General features: G+C 44.7%; 1 pseudogene; it reads left to right on the top strand.

Annotated features, from left to right (window-relative positions):
• Positions 1–255: 255 nt before the first annotated feature.
• On the top strand, positions 256–12,242 carry LOC103348162 (lysine-specific demethylase 4A pseudogene; annotated as a pseudogene).
• Positions 12,243–12,540: the final 298 nt, after the last annotated feature.

Raw genomic sequence — 12,540 nt, forward strand, 5'->3', positions numbered from 1 at the left:
GGAAGGCTGCCCTTCCTCCTCACATTGCTATGATGCAGTCCTATCACCTGGGTGGCTTAAAAGAGCAGAGATCTATTGTCTCATAATTCTGGAGCCTGCAAGTCTGAAATCATGCTATTGCCAGGGTCATATTCCTTCTGAAATCTGTTGGGAATCATCCTTCTTGGCCTCTTCCTGGCTGCTGGTGATTTGTTGTGATCTGTAGCTTTCCTTGGCTTGCAGCTGCAGCGTTCCAGTGTCTACCTCCATCATGCTATGGAGTTTCCCCCTCGTATGTCTGTCTCTGTGTTTTCCTCTTCTCCCAAGGACACCAATCATATGGCTTAAGGGCCCACGTTATTCCAGTTTGACTTCATCTCAATTCACTAGATTTGCAATGACTCTACTTCCAAATAATGTCGTGTTCTGAGGCATTAGTGCTTAGGACTGCAGCAAATCTTGTTTTAGGCACATTAGTGAACCATAATAGGATAGAGAGAAAAAAGTTAAAGATGACTCTAAGGTTTTCAGACTGAGCAATTGGAAGGCTACAGATGGAGCATGTTTTAGGGGGAAGAGCTAGATTTCCACATCACATACTCAACAATCAGCTTATTATGTCACAACTTACAAGTGAGAACAGAACTAAAGTCTCTTAAATTTGTGTGGATTACAGCAAAATAACCCTAACAGTGAATGTCCTTTTAAGAAAATCCTATATATTCTGAAAAAGTTATTCAGCTTCCCAAGTAAAAACTTAAATTATTTAAGTGCATGAGAATTTCCAAATATTGCGCTTCATGTTTGTTAGAGTTTTGTTGTTTCAAATTTGTCTTTTGCACACACATAGTTTCATCACTAGAGAGGAAATAAAAGCTTCCTGAATGCTGTAGAAAGCCAGAGATGACTCTTTTAGGGGATGAGTCTAAACAAAACATTTTATTGTATAAATTAGGTGTGGCACCCAAGTCATTTTAATAGTTCATTTGAAAGTTACTACGTGTTCCTAGCTTTGAATCAATTAAAAAACATCTTATCTTCCAGAGGTCTGGGCTAAACCCCTGAGTCTGCTGTGGCAGAATCGACCCTCCAACTTTGAGGCTGAAAAGGAATTCAACAAGCCCTTGGCCCTGCAGGCCCCTCACTGTGCCCTGTGCCTGATCTTCCAGATTTACCAACAGGTCAGATTTGGAGGCCTTAATTAGAACTTCAGCCCCGCAGAAGCAGAGGACCAAGCCATTGATCCCAGAAATGTGCTTTACCTCCACCGGGGGCAGCACGGACATCAACCTGTCCACCCCTTACTTAGTGAATGACAGCACCAGCCTTCTAGTTTCCTGCAAGAAGTACCATGTCCTGGTCCATGCCAGTCGCTACGGGGTACCCTCTGAAGACTGGATGTATTCCCGGTGTTCAGCCGATGCCCTGGAGGAGGATTGCTGTTCATACTTCCTGGCTGGAGGGTCCCTGCGGAGAGCCAACAATGACAGGTGGGTCTCCATCTCATGTGCATTAGCAATTCTGGAAGTGAGATTTGTCAACACTGCAGAAAGAAGTCTGGTGGATGTGAGCAAAATCCCTCTGCCCTGCTTCAGGCTGAAATGTGTCTTCTGAAAGAAGTGGAGGAGAAGAGCTGTGGGCTGCTGTGTGCGATGTTCACACAGCTGTTGCCCAACTGCCTGCCACATGAGCAGCACCCAGGCTGCAGGAGTGACAATGCAGCCTGACCACTGGGCTTTTGTTGTCTTCTTCACCTGCTTTGGGCACAAGATTCCTAATTTGGAGTATGCCAGGGGTACCTTATAGAGCATCACTGCAGACCAGCGGTCATTAGTAAGCATAAGAACAGGTGCTTCTACTACTGTGAGGTGGTTAGGCTCACCACCGAGATCGTCTATGAAGCCAACTTTGATGATGGCTCCTTCAGCGAGCTCCTTCAGTCTTTATAATGAGGATGTAGTGAGCCAGGACTGTCTTCAGTTGGGTCCTCCTGCCAAAGGAGAAGTGGTCCAAGTGAGATGGACTGACAGCCAAGTCTACAGAACTAAGTTTGTGGTCTCCCACCCCATCCAGATATATCCAGTGGAGTTTGAGGATGGCTCATAGTTCATGGTTAAGAGAGATGATGGGCCGGTGCCGCGGCTCACTAGGCTAATCCTCCTCCTGTGGTGCCGGCACACCGGGTTCTAGTCCCGATCGGGGCGCCAGAGTCTGTCCCAGTTGCCCTTCTTCCAGTCCAGCTCTCTGCTGTGGCCCAGGAGTGCAGTGGAGGATGGCCCAAGTGCTTGGGCCCTGCACGCGCATGGGAGACCAGGAGAAGTACCTGCCTCCTGGCTTCAGATCAGTGTGGTGCGCTGGCCGCGGCAGCCATTAGAGGGTGAACCAACGGTAAAGGAAGACCTTTCTCTCTGTCTCTCTCTCTCACTGTCCACTCTGCCTGTCCAAAAAAAAAAAGATGATGTGTAAGCTGGATGGAGAGCTTCCCAAGAGTCAGGTCTGTGCTGTCAGTAGCCTCAGATATGTGATCCAATGATATTTTCACAGAGAAAGAGGTAAAGGAAGAAAAGAAGCAGCAACAGGTTATCAAGTCCAGATACAGGGAACTTTATATCCAGCCTGCGCTATTTCGAGCCATCATGGAATAGGTGCTTCCAAAGGCTTCAAGAGGGCCCAAGCCATGGAGGCAAGAGCGCTCAGGGGTCCACAGCACAGCAGACACTTGGGACTCAGAAGGGTCTGCAAGTGAAGTTGAAGTGAACCAGCTGATTCTGTCATCTTCTCACGCACCTTCCTCGAATTCTGCTGTAGTGAAAGATCCAGCCATCTCTGTACACATGGCAGCAGCCTCTGTTCTCCCAGCTGAAGGACTGGAATGCTGCAGTTGCACTGACCCCAGTCCATAAAAGGGCTCGCCTGTGCTGGCTGGGCTGGTTGCCCTGTTCCTGGCCTGGGACTTATCTTCCTAACGAGCACCTGCACCAACTATGCAGAGGTGCCAGTACTAGTCCCCAACCTCTTTCTGTGTTTATGTTTGGTCTTGACCAGCTTCTGCCAGTCCCTGGCCTTTACTTTCTTCCTTGCCTATGCAGGGCAAACAAAATGTGAAACTCTGCCCTCAGCTGAGCTGAGTAGGGGCCTCAGGGGTTGGACAGAAGTGGTGTGGTATCTGCCAGGGCCCGGAATGTGTCTAGAGTGCTGACAAAGCATTATCCTTAGCATTCTCAGCACAGAGTCCCCAGGGGCACAGTATGAGAGGGTGTGAGTGGGGCCACCCTAAGGGGGGATTTTAATGATGGAAGCAGGCAGAGCCTAGTGGGTGATTCAACAGAAAGGCAATCACGCAGGGCATTGGGGGGGTGGGGTTAGCATGAACTGGGGTCACCAGAGGCCAGTGGCAGTGTGGATGTGCCCTTGGTTTGGGGGTGGGAGGGAGCTGATCTGGGGATGGGGTGTGGTACTAGAGGGCAACACTGAAGGGGCTAAATGGGTTTTTGCTCCTCATGCATTTGTTTGCCTGAGTTCAGGATTAGACAGTTTTATACCTATACCCTATGTATGCAAAAATCAAATTTATAATCCCTCCACCTTTTTTGTTCAAATTATTTTGAAGACCAGAAAAACAAACAAACAAAAAGTCTTGCCTTTCTTTGGACACCTTGGCAATTTTCTGATGTCTTCAGGGTTATTTGATTGCACAGACTGAAAGCAATTGGAGGTGACGTAAACAGAGATTTTGGAGTAGCTCCCAAAATCCTAGGGAGGGGGAAGAGGCTGGGCTTCCTTGAACCAGAAACTGGAAACATGGATCTCAGGCAGTTCCTCTCTCCAGCTTCCTTTCTCTCCAGATCCTCCCTGTTACTGGTTTCTGCATTTGCTCTGTGTATTTGCTTCATTTTCCCTACATTTCAGGCAGTCAGGTGCGTTGGTTCCAGTTGCCCATGCCACCTCCCCTTTCTTCCATGGTGACCTTAGCCTCAGAATTTATATTATCTCCAAAGCCATGGGTGACTCCCACTGCTCGGAATTTACCCAAGGGAAATTAATTTGGCAAATAAAAGAGCTGTCTGCACCTCAATGTTTTTTGCAGCTCAATTCACAATAGCTAAGACATGGAGTCAACCTAAATGCCCATCAACAGAAGACTAGATAAAGAAATTATAGGATATGTACTCTATGGAATACTACACAGTAGTTAAAAAAATGAAATCCAGTCATTTGCAACAAAATGGAGGAATCTGGAAAATATGCTGAGTGAAATAAGCCAGTCCCAAAGGGACAAATATCATATGTTCTCCCTGATCTATGACAACTAAGCACCTAAAAGGAAACCTGTAGAAGTGAAATTGACACTATGAGAAGTAATGACTTGATCAGCCCTTGTCATAAACACATTCTTTCCAGAACCTCCGTTCAGAGATTTGAGTGGGGATATGATGTCCTTGAGTCTGGAATTGTTCACAGCCTGGTCTACTCAACTGCATCTGAGGGAATGTTACATTCACCTATTAATATATGCTTATTTTGGGCTTATCATGTGCCACTTGCTCTTATAAGTTGTATGAATACTGCAGGAAATAAATTTTCCACTTTAGTGGAACTTAAAATCCATTGGTGTGGGGGCTGGTGCAGTGGTGCAGCTGGTAAAGCTGCCTCTGGCATCCCACATAGGCGCCAGTTCGAGTCCCAGCTGCTCCTCTTCTGACCCAGCTCTTTGCTATGGTCTGGGAAAGCAGTATAAGATGGCTCAAGCCCTTGGGCTCCTGAACCTGCATAGGAGACCTGGATGAAGCTCCTGGCTCTTGCCTTCAGATCGGCACAGCTCTGGCCATTGCGGCCATCTGGGCAATGGATGCAAGACCTTTCTGTCTGCCCCTCTGTAACTCTGCCTTTCAAATAAATAAATAAATCTTTAGAAAAATATCCGTTGGTGTGGAAAAGTGTGTGTTACACCCTGAGTAGAGGTGCATGGCATTGGGCTGGTATGAGAGAAGGGAAGACAAGCCTCCTAAGAGAATATCTCATTTGGGGATCTGCCAATATTAGAGATATTACATCTGTCTGGGTGAGTTGATACCTTGATTCTTTTGATTGCAATTTCAGTAAACAGATTCAACCTCTATGTATGTCTTATCAAAAGCAAAGTGATACATTGCTTTCATCTTTTTGCCAAAGGTAAGGAGATTTCTCAATCATTCTCCCAGTCCTGTCCCAGGGCCAACACAGAGCTGTCTGGGTTGGGGTGGGTACAAGGAGGTTGGATTCCAGTCTGCAGTCAGACCTCTGTTCAGCTAACCAGACAGCTTTTGCGTTAAATAATGACAGCAAGGGTGAACTTTACAGTGGTCTAAGCCTTGTAAGTATATCCTCTTAATCCTTACAACTCTATGGAAAAGGTCCCCGTTTTATGCATGACAAAACTTAACAGACAGATCAAGGAACTTAACGAGATGCTCTTACCTAGCAAGTGGAGAGCCGGGGTTTGAACCCAGAGTCCCTAGAAGACTCACTAGATCATATGCTCTCCAAGGCACTGGTGAGGTTTCAAACTATTTTTACCATCCTTCCTGGAATAGAAATTAAAGGTCAGAGGTAATGTCCACTTAGAACTTTCATTAACTTTATTTATTTATTGACAGGCAGAGTTAGACAGTGAGAGAGAGACAGAGAAAGGTCTTCCTTTCATTGGTTCACCCCCCAAGTGGCTGCTAAGGCCGGCGCGTTGCACTGATCCAAAGCCAGGAGCCAGGTGCTTCCTCCTGGTCTCCCATGCAGGTGCAGGGCCTAAGGGCCTGGGCCATCCTCCACTGCACTCCCGGGCCACAGCAGAGAGCTGGCCTGGAAGAGGAGCAACTGGGACAGAATCCAGCGCCCCATCTGGGACTAGAACCTGGGGTGCTGGCGCTGCAGGCGGGGGATTAGCCTAGTGAGCCACAGTGCCGGCCCATTAACTTTATTTGTGATGCCAGGTGACATGCATTGTGAATTATAGAACTCTATACTTCAAATGAATAAGCAATCAAGAATCTTATTTAATTTTTTTTATTTGTTTGGAAGGCAGAATTAGAGAAAGGGAGAGACAGAGAGAGATCTTCCATCCGCTGGCTTAATCCCCAGATACCCATAATGGCCAGGGCTGGGTAAGGCCAAAGTCAGGAGCCAGGAGCTTCATCCAGGTCTCCCACATGGGTGCAGGGACACAAGGACTTGGTGCATCTTCCACTGCTTATCTCTGACCATTAGCAGGGAGCTGGATCAGAGATGAAGTAGCAGAGATTTGAACTGGATGCCTTATAGGATGCTGGCATTGTGGGAGGGGCTTTACCCACTTTTTTGAAAATATATATACTCCTAAAAACAACACATTGCTATTTTTTTTTTTAAATTTATGGCCTGTGAACTCTTTGAAGACAAGTATGTTTCTCTGTTCTGTTCACTGCTGAATCCCTATGGCTTAAGCACTGTCCCAGTGCATGGTAGACACAAAAAGACTCTTGAACAAAGACACAAAGAAGGAAGAAGACCGAAACGCAAGCACACCAGCACTTCAGTGATGACCATCTTCTGTGTCTATTTTGGAAATCTTTCATTTATTAATTTCCATATTTCTAGTACTAAAACTCTCTAAATTGTCTAGAGTTCTCTCACATCATAAAAGAAGGAATCTGGTGTTTTCCTGGTATCATTTTATGCCCCTGTATCAAGTCCAAATCCAATTATTCTTGCCATCGAATCAGCGCGGTGCGCCGGCCGCAGCGCACCAGCCGCAGCGGCCATTGGAGGGTGGACCAACGGCAAAAGGAAGACCTTTCTCTCTGTCTCTCTCTCTCACTGTCCACTCTGCCTGTCAAAAAAAAATTGCTGGATGACTGTGCACTAAAAGGAGCATCACTAAATCTGTCATTCTGCGAAGTCCTGCTGGTGATGTCATATTTTAAAACATTAAATCAATTTTCCTTTAAGAAAAGAAATTTTCCCAGGTACTCAAACACAGTCAGGCAGAAGCAACAATATTTGTGTTCCACAGCACACAATGGTGACTACAACTCACAGTAATCCATTATATACTGTATTACGAATTGGAGGGGAGGAGCTGGTAGACTTCAAGGGCAAAGAAAAGAAGGACATGATAAGCGTAGTTTCCTGGTTTGATTGACTTACTCTGTGTGTATGTGTTGAAACAGTGCATTGTACTCCATAAAAAATTGTACAAAGATTTCATGTTAATCAAAATTTTTTAAAAAATTACATTTTGCCTTTGGAGTCAGTGCTGCATTTTTAAAGATACTTTGTTCTGGCCCCTAGAGGGAGCTCCAAGCTCCCATACAAGTGTTCTTAAGCACACTTCCCTCCAGGGTTTTTTATGCTGTGTTCAAAAAGGACTGAGAAGAATCTATCCAGGATTTGTTTCTCGAAGTGTGGACCTCTCTCCTGGTGGTAGTGCCAATGCATGGCTACTACTCTTTGGATCTGCCTCTCCTAGGAATATCTCCCATTGTTGGATTTAGTCACCAACTTAACATTTATTAGTTGAATGCTTGCCAGTTACCAGGTACAGTTCTGTGGTCTTGCAATATACAATAAAGCAAGTAAGCAAGTGACAGAGGATCATTGTTTCTTGAAGCATACACCTTGTTTTTTTTTTTTTTTTTTTTTTACCAGTTCTGTCTTCGTCCTTAGAAAGAGAATGTACCTATAGGTCCAACCTCAGTAAGCTTGTCAAAACTACAGCCTCCTGGTAATCTAAGGTATTGCAGACCTCTGCTGTCCTGATAAGGTGGGCATGTGATCAAAGGAGCCCATCTATAGGTCAGATAACAGGGAAGCCTCCACTGAGAACATCACCCAACTGGGACCATGACTGTTGACTTGGAACCATCAGTTTCTCTCTCCTTGGAATTTGACTATGAGGCACTGTATTAGTTTGCCAGTGTTGCCATAACAAATTCCAAAGGCTGAGTGGATTAAAAAACAGCAATTTATGTTCTCAAGGTGTCAGTACTCTTTCTTCCTTCTGATGCCCTCTTCTTGGCTTTTAGAAGACTGTCTTCTCCCTGTGTCTTCTCTCATGATATCTTCCTTCTGCACATGTCTGTGCCTAAATTACCTCTACTTAAAGGATATCTGTCATATTGGATTAGGATTCCCCTCCATAAGGATCATATTTCAACTTATTCCTTCAAAGACTCTATCTCCAAATACAACAGCCATATTTGAGATATAGGAGTTAGGACCTCAACATATAGTATTGGGAAGACATGACTCAGGCTGAAACAGATCCAAAAAGAATGGATCAGTTGATGGTGGGAGAAGTGACTATACTTCCTTAGGAAGGAAGTCAACACCATGAAGAAACAAGAATTCTGAGTAAGCAGAACTTTGAGAGGATGAGTATATCGATAGTATCTACAAAAGAAGCATTAATGAGTTAGTACAAATGAAATATAAAATGCCATGCACATTGTTCTGAGCAATGTTTTTTTTTTTTTTCAATTCAATCCCAAAAGCACAGGAAACAAAAGCAAAAATAGATAAATGAGATGTCATGAAGCTAAAAAGCTCTGCATGGCAAAGGAATCAATTAACAAAGTTAAGAGACAACCTTTGGCATGGGAGAAAATATTTGTAAGCCACACATGAGGAATTTAACTGAATAGCAAAAAAGAAATAACCCAATGAAAGAATGGGAAAAGGACCTGAACAGATATTCATCAAATACAAGAAGACATACAAACAGCATTACTAATCATTAGGGAAATGTAAATTTTTTTTGACAGGCAGAGTTAGACAGTGAGAGAGAGACAGAGAGACAGAGAGAAAGGTTTTCCTTCTGTTGGTTCACTCCCCAATGGCCGCTACACTGATCTGAAGCCAGGAGCCAGGTGCTTCCTCCTGTTCCCCCATACGGGTGCAGGGCCCAAGCACTTGGGCTATCCTCCACTGCCTTTCTGGGCCACAGCAGAGAGCTGGACTGGAAGAGGAGCAACTGGGACAGAACCGGCGCCCCAGCTGGGACTAGAACCCGGGGTGCTGGCGCTGCAGGCGGAGGATTAGCCTAGTGAGCTGTGGCGCCGGCCAAGGGAAATGTTGTGGGGAGCAACTCGGACTAGACTGAGTTACTGGAATTAAGACTTATTCTATGCATCTGCTCTCCCACAATATGGTGCTGAGAAGGGAGAAACAGCTTCTACACAGCTGCCTCCAGTTCAACCAATAAACTGTAGGACCTACTCCTGATTGGAGGAGAGCAGTGTACTCGGCGTGTGGGTAGCAGAGTTGGGATTGGTGCAAGAGGACTATAAAGGAGGAGAGAGACAACATGCACCAGGAACATCTAAGGGGAACATCTACCTGAAGGAACACCTGTGCAGCCCCCGAGAGAGCCGGCCAGCGGTGTGCCGCTCCCCCGCGGAAGTGGGGAAGGTGGCAGGGGGAACCGCCCTTCCACGGAGGTGGAAGGGACGGTAGCCAACCCGGGAAGAACCAGCAGCAAACCCGGGGAGGGCCAAGCAGACGAAAGAACAGCGCAGGGTCCTGTGTCGTTCCTCCACGAAGACGGGGAGCGACAAATGTAAATTAAACTACAACATTACCTCATACTTGTTAGAATGTCTTTTATCAAAAAAGATGAAGATAGGTGTTGGTGAGGATGCAGAGAAAAGGGAACTCTTGTACATTGTTGGGAATGTAAATTAGCACAACCATTATGGAAAATAGTATGGGAGTCCTCAAAAAATTAAATATAGAACTATTATATGATCCAGTAATCCTGCTTCTGGATATATAACAAAAAGAATGGAAATTAGTACATCAAAGAGATATCTGCACTTCCATGTACATTACAGTATTATTCACAATAGTAAGATGCATAATCTACCTAAGTGTCCATCAGTGGATAAATGGATAGAGAAAATATGGCACACACACACATATATGATGGAACACTATTCAGCCTAACAAGAAGGAAAGTCCTGACATTTGTGATAATACGGATGAACCTAGAGGACATTAGGCTAAATGAAATAAGCCAGACACAGAGAGAAAATACCACATGATCTCATGTATGCATGGCATCTAAAAAGTTGCAGTTATAGAAATAGAGTGATAGTTTTGGTGGGCAGGGTAGGATGGGGAGTCGGGTAATGGAGGGATGTTAGTCAAAGGGTACAACCTTTCAGAGAGCCAGGAGGCATGGATTTTGTACAGCAGGATGACTATAGCCAGTAACAATATATGATAGGTAAGTAAGGTGATAGGTATTTTAATTAGTTTGATTTAATCATTCCACTACATATACATACAGCAAAACATCACATTATATGTCATAAATGTATATATTTGTCAATCAAAAATAATATTGCTACCAATAAATATTGCAATTAGAACTAGCTAATGAATTATGAAAATGTTTAGCATAGTCACAACTTATTTTAGCTCTTATTTTCCCTGTCTCACATTTGAACAGGCTAAGAGAGCACAAATAATTTACCCACATTTAAACAGGTAACAAGTAGCAGAGCTGGGGTTTGGAGTCAAATCTCTAAATCAAAGTGGCTTTGGGGCTCAGGTGGGGTAAATTACAGGTGCAGAGTCAGGATTAAGATATTCAGAGATCACCTGCAGTAAGATTTCTACCTTTACTGTGCTGTTTCACAATCCTTCAAGGAGGAATTTGACTTTTGGAAATGGCCTAAAGAAATTTATAATCAATTTTGGAGTTATGGAAGAGCAAGTTAGAATAATATTTCTTGTTCTCCTGTGTGCTTTTTGAAGCATGTTCTGAAGGTAATTTCTAATTTGAGAGGAATTTTATGCAGTATCAGTTACTGAAAAATGTTCTCCTTCCCAGGGCACTACTTTGAAGGGTAGCATGCATTTGGTGTTTGCTCATATATGTATGTCTGCATCCATTTTCTGAACACTTAGACATGTTGGGATTTGAGGATGAGTAAGTCTCCCCTCATGATATCCACTGGGAAGACAGATAGGCAAATAGTGTATTTTATGTTGAGATTAGTGTTATAATAAAACTCCTTCTAGGCATGAAATCATCTCATTGTGTCATACTTAGTGTCAGTTGAATCTTTTTGTCAAGAGGTAAGATCAGCTGTAATTTATTACACATATATTTATAGTTTTTAAAAATTCTTTCCACCTGGGAGTTTTGGGAAACGTTTGACAGGGAATTGACATCTGAATTAGGACTACAGGCGATCTGATAAAGGTGTGCATAGGAGATAAAGAGATGTTCATGTTCATGTTTTTAATTCTCATTAGCTTTTTTTTTAAAGATTTATTTTATTTATTTGAAAGACAGAGTTACAGAGAGAGGTAGAGACAGAGAGAGAGGTCTTCCATCTGCTGGTTCACTCCCCAAATGGCCACAGTGGCCAGAGCTGCGCTTATCCGAAGCCAGGAGCTTCCTCTGTGTCTCCCACGTGGGTGCAGGGGCCCCAAGGACTTGGGTCATCTTCCACTGCTATCCCAAGCCATAGCAGGGAGCTGGATCAGAAGAAAGACAGCCGGGACCAGAACCGGTGCCCACATGGAATGCCAGCACTTCAGGCCAGGGCTTTAACCCGCTGTTCCACAACAATGGCCCCCTTATTTGCTTTTATTCATTTGAAAGGCAGAGAGATAGAGATAGGAAAAGAGACAGAGAAAGGTCTTCCATTCACTGGTTCATTTCCCAATGCCCACAACAGCTAGGAGTGGGTCAGGCTGAAGCCAGGAGCCAGGAACTCTCAATCTGGATCTTCCATGTGAGTGGCAGGGACTCAAATACTTGAGCCATCACCTGCTGCCTCCAAGGTGTCAATTAGCAGGAAGGTGGAATTGGAAGCAGAGCCAGGACTCGAACCTAGGCACTTCCATATGTAATGCAGCTGTCCCAGGCAGCATCTTAATCACTGTGGCAAGCACTGGCCCCTCAGTGAAAGTTACTTAAATCAACCGAGGTCGGAGGAAGCCCCAGTCTTCCTTGAGGCCTGGCTGGGAGGTGTTTAGCCTTTAGAGAAGCTGCCATCCTATTTACATTATTCATGTTGGTAGAAAAAGTCCCTCTGAGGCTTCATTATAGAGTAGCCACAACTGGCTGAATGAGTGAATAAATGAACGTAACATAAACTACTAATAAATGCATGCTGCTTAACACTCAGGTTTTGACAGGTCCATCCGTGCCCGGTAGTCCCAGGCCATTTCATGAAGCTATCCCCACGGACGTCCTAGGATTAGGCCTCAGTTATGTGGAGCTTAACACCTTCTGAGGTTACATACTTTGTATTTGCTCAAGATTAACTGCCCGTGAGTGTGACTTTTCTGGGTATTTTCAGCCTCTGTCTGGTGGAGTCACAAGGACAGGACCAAAACCAGTGCCAGCCCACGCTTTTCTTCACTGTCACCTCGTTAGGGGTGGACAGCACCACAGTGGTAGAGTCACTCCTGCTCTGAATTAGCAGCAGCGTGTCTGGCGCTTCTCCAACAGGGTCCAGGTCTCTCGCTGTTTCAGCCTCACCTGCAGATACCTGGGCTCTGCTCAAACAGACTAAATAAAAACCTTCATAG

This window comes from Oryctolagus cuniculus, chromosome 6 (assembly GCF_051225735.1).
Source record: "Oryctolagus cuniculus isolate XC-2025 breed Fujian yellow rabbit chromosome 6, ASM5122573v1, whole genome shotgun sequence".
NCBI lineage: Eukaryota > Metazoa > Chordata > Mammalia > Lagomorpha > Leporidae > Oryctolagus > Oryctolagus cuniculus.